Consider the following 4987-nt stretch of genomic DNA (forward strand, 5'->3'; position numbering starts at 1 on the left):
GGCTATTTTTAGAGACAGGGGTCTGGCTCTGGCTCAAGCTGGTCTAGACCCTGTGAGCTCAGGCAATCCACCTGCCTTGGAGTCCCCAGTGATAGGATTACAGGTGTGAGCCACCTCGCCCGGCCTTTCATTTCCTTCTCTGGTAAACATATGGGAATGGAATTGTTAGGTCTTACAGTGGGTATATGTTTAACATCACAAGAAACTGTCAGATCTTGTCCCCAAGTGGTCATACCATTTTACAGGTTTATGGTCAATGTGTGAGTTTCAGTGTCTTCACAACTTCACCAAACTCTGGCATTGGTAGTTTTTTTAATTCTAGCAATCCTGGTGGGTGTCCAGTGGTATCTCATGGTGATACTGTTTTTCTGATTGCTAATATGCTCTTTAATCATTTACTATTCATACATCATCTTTTGTAAAGTGTTCAAATATTTTGTCCATTTTAATTTTTGTTTTATTTGCTATTTCTGAATTTCTTTTTCTTCCTTTCCTTTTTTCAAGAGAAGTGTCTTTACTGGCTGGGCAGCCTACAAGAGGGGGATGAAGCGGGAGGAGTGGGCGGCCCCGATGCCAGGTGGGCCGTGCTTCACAGGCTTGTAGGTGATGGAGAACTCCCCTCCATAGTGACCCATCATCCCGGGCTTGATCTCCACTTGGTTTAAGGTCTTGCCATTGTAGGCGCCCACCATGTGCCCACCATTTCCAGTAGGATGATTGTGTCCTGCAGGTGACACAATCTACTACCCTGGGTAGAGTGCCCTGGTCTCACAGGCTCACAGCAACCTCAAACTCCTGAGCTCAAGCGATTCTCTTGCCTCAGCCCCCTACCCCCCACCCGTGTAGCTGGGACTACACCTGCTGGCTGCATCACCCAGCTATTTTTTGAGACGGAGTCTTCCTCTTGCTCGGGTGTCCTCGCCACCTCTGGCTTCTCCAGGAACGGCACCTCCTTCTTGGCTCTGCAAGCTCTTCTTCCAGGACAGGTCTCTGTTCGCTGTTTGCTGTTGGGCACAGCCAGCTGCATCAGCTGCTCATAGGACATACCCACCCTGGTGCAGGTCCATGCCACGGTAGGTGCACTTGCAAAAGGTCCACTTCTTTTTTTGGGGGACAATCTCACTATACATCACCCTGGGTAGAGTGCCGTGGTGTCACAGCTCACAGCAACCTCCAACTCTTGGGCTTAAGCGATTCTCTTGCCTCAGCCTCCCAAGTAGCTAGGACTATAGGCACCTGCCACAACGCCCACCTATGTTTTTGTTACAGTTGTCACTGTTGTTTAGCTGGTCTGGGCAGGGTCTGAACCCACCTGCCTTGGTATATATGTGGCCAGCGCCCTAACCACTGAGCAACAGGCACTGAGCCTGTTAATATATTTTAAAAAGTTTTATTATCCTAATTTATGGGGCAGTCCTGAAGGACTTCTGATAACATACAAATATCTAACTCCATTTTAAAGCATTTCTAGGAAAGGAAAAATTTATCTCATTCTGTTTTGGTATTGTAAAACTTGTACTGTAAGAACTTATTGACTCCAGATAATGATCATTTAAGGTCATTTTTCTTGGCTACCCTTCATTTCAGTTTCTGAGTTAATACAAAAATATTCAGAGATAATTTGTGATTAGGCATTGTACACTTATTATATTTCAATATATAGTAGGCATTTTCATCTGTTAAAAGATAAAAAATTATTTCATAAATGATATGCCCTTATTTTCTCTTTCCCAATAGTCTCAATCAATATGAAAAGGATGAAAAATAATAATTCAACTAAGTACTAGTTCATTTGCTACATTTTTCCACCTTTAACCTCTTTACTAATGAGCTAAAAGAAAAACAGCTTCTTTGGTGGGAAAAAGATAATCGTTGCATTTAGGATTCACTTTCTTTTCCAAGTTTAAGAGTTTTTTAAGGCATCTGGATCTCACATAATAGGATAAAAGCAGCTGCTAAAGCCCACTCTCTAAAAAAAAATTTTCTCTACAATGTTGGTGGTGGCTTGGGGGTTACAAGGCTGGTTGCCCTTACCTAAGAGATACTGAGCAAGACTCTAACCCGAAAACAGGAGCTAAGTGCGAAGATGCAAGTGTCCATGTTGCCCGGCTGTCCCTCGCCCAGTCCAGGTAGGGACAAGTGGGAGATTTCTTCTTGGACTTATCCTTTGATCCTTCAGCACATATCCTCAGCAGCAATTGTTGGGGGGTGGGAAAGAGCATCTGTCTTTATATTTGCCTTAAAATGTATGAAGGTCCAATTTGAAAAAAGGCTTAATTACATAAATACACACGGAACTCTTACTATAGATGCTCAGCTGTACTTTGCATGAGTCATCACACATGAGATCAACAGCCCAAGGAGATTTGCTATTTTGATTATGGACACACAGATGTGTATGTGATTGTGGGTGGGTGTGTATTCAGCAGAACCTTTGCAAGTGGACCGCCTAAGGGACTGTAACACAGGAGGTGAGGTGGTCAACACAAGGGCCTAGGCCTACTGTACTGACAGGTACATGTGGTTTGTGCCCCATCTGTGAAAATTAGGTCAACTTGAGGTGGTCAGTGTAGGGAGGTAGTCAACTATGGAGGTTCTACTCTATACATGTTTTGAACTCAGATTTCTATTTCGACTCTCAATGCATTTGTATTTTAAAAACATTTGTAATTGTGGTAAAAAACACAACATAAATTTATCACGTTAGCCATTTTTAAGTGTACTGTTCAGTAGTGTTTATTCATATTGTTGTGCAAAAGAGCTTCAGAAATTTTTCATTTCGCAAAATTGAAACTTGGTATCCACTGAATACCTCCACAATTCTCTCTCTCAAGTTCTTTGTCTTTGTGAATTTGGGTGCTTTAGGTATATAAGTGGCATCATGCAGTATTTGTCTTTCTCTGATTATTTCACTTATTTCACTTAATACCCACTGATAGTCCACTGTGTGTATACACCATGTTTTGTTTATCCATTCATCTTTTAATGGACATTGGGTTGTCTCTACCTCTTGGCTATCATAATGTTCCTATGAAAATATGTGTACAAACATGTTTTCAAGACTTTGCTTTCAATTTTTTAAAGATATATGCCCAGAAGTGGATTTGCTGCATCATATAGTAAGTCAGTTTTTAATTTTTTCAGGAATCACCATTTTACAATCCCACATATAATGCACAAGGGTTCTAATTTATTCACATCTTTGCCCATACTTGCTTTCTGGGTTTTGTTTTTTTTTTAATCTTAGCCATCCTAATGGGTGTGAGGTGCTCAATACATTTTTTCGACAATGACATACTTTCTTTTCATGCATTATTTCATTCTCTAAGAATCCAAAGGCAAGGCCACTGGCCAGATTCAAAATGATGCAGTCTATGACCTTCTGGTTTCGTCTTAAATTTAAATTGCTCCTTTTGAAAGTAAAGTGAAAAAAAAATGATACAAAGTCCTTACTTTTTATTTTACTCCATTTTCTATCTAGAAATAAGTATGCTTATACTTTTCTCCAGCTGTCTTAGATTTATGGTTACTGAAACATGACATAACATAATGGCTGAGTAAGGCCACTGAAATACATCAGTTTGAATCTCCTTTTCCAAGTCCCAAACCCACTATTTCTTCTCTTCAACCACAAACCACACCCATTGTTTCTTCTTAGGTCTGAGGCCTATATGGCCCTTTTTACAGCCACTAAATATACTCAGGCATTAAAAAGAAAATAGTTAAGTATCTCATATTCAAAAAGGACCTCTTCCCTGGCCTGTAGCTCATGCCTGTAATCCCAGTTGAAGTACAGTTTGAGACCAGCCTGGGCAACATAACGATAGACCCTGCCTCCAAAAAAAAAAAAAAGAAAGGCACCTCTTTGCTCCTCTCCAGAAACTACTCACACCATACTACCAATGCCCCTTACTTTCAAGGCACCAAGTTCTTATCTTAACCACCCCCTCCACAATGGTCCCACCTCCTATTCAACTGAGTTCGCTTGGGCTTTTCTGGTGAAATTTGCCCTTTTGTCTTGAGGTCAGCGACTTCTTGAAGGGCGCAAGCTGACCAGGATTCTGAGCCAGAGACGGGACACCCTCTAGCCTGGGGGTCTGGCAGACTGTCACCTGCTGCTGCCCAGGCTTTTTGCTGCCAGGCTTAGAAAGAAGAGCGAGAAGAGAGGCTAGGAAAGAGGTTGCAGAAGGAATCGTGGCAGCTGGTGGGTCGGGACAGTGACTGTCCCCTTATATCCCTGCCTCCTTGGTCCCCGCCCCATCAAGTTCCAGATACCCAGAAGGAGGTCAAGCATCTGCAAGCCACTGCTAACCTTTTCCGCGCCATTCCTCGTGGGGCACCGTTCCTGTGCCCAGAGGGAGGGCGGGCGGGTGTGGGGGGGTGCGGATTGGCGTGGGATTCACTCTGGTGGAGGACGCTGGGCCGTCACGCGGGCGCAGTGGCAACCGTTCCTCCGAGATAAGTCCCGGGCAGCCCAGGGTGGTGCCGGAAGCCCGCGCTTGTGGCTCCGGGGGAGGGGAGGGCTTCACGGGTCCCTGCACAACGCCGCTGTCCCCGCGACGTCGTAGGTTAAGTAGCCCCATGCAGGGCCTCAAAAAGCGACATGCAGAGTCCGAGCCACTGATCACCAGCCAGCTGCTCCGAGTTTCGCCCGTGCACCCATCGCCCGCCCTCCACGTTTCGCTTTTCAGCACAGCTGCAGGATTTGCTTGTCCCTGGTGGCGCTTCCCGCGCTCTGTGCGGTGGCGCAGCGCGAAGCTCAGCCGGGTCCGCACGCCCAAGTAAGGCACCGGTACTAGGCGGCGTGTCGGGCCAAGGAGGCCGCCCCTTTGCACACCTGCCCCCAGGGCTGGGCGGAGCGGGGCGGGGCGCGCCGGCGCGCAGGTCGCGGGTGCGGACGCTGGAGGGGGCTGTGGCTCTCCCGCTGTCCCCGCGGCTCCGGCGGCGCGGCGCCCAGCCTCCCCCATCCGAGGGGCCGGCCCAGGCC

The sequence above is a fragment of the Otolemur garnettii genome, unplaced genomic scaffold (assembly GCF_000181295.1).
Source record: "Otolemur garnettii isolate 467f Iridium unplaced genomic scaffold, OtoGar3 scaffold00034, whole genome shotgun sequence".
Lineage (NCBI taxonomy): Eukaryota > Metazoa > Chordata > Mammalia > Primates > Galagidae > Otolemur > Otolemur garnettii.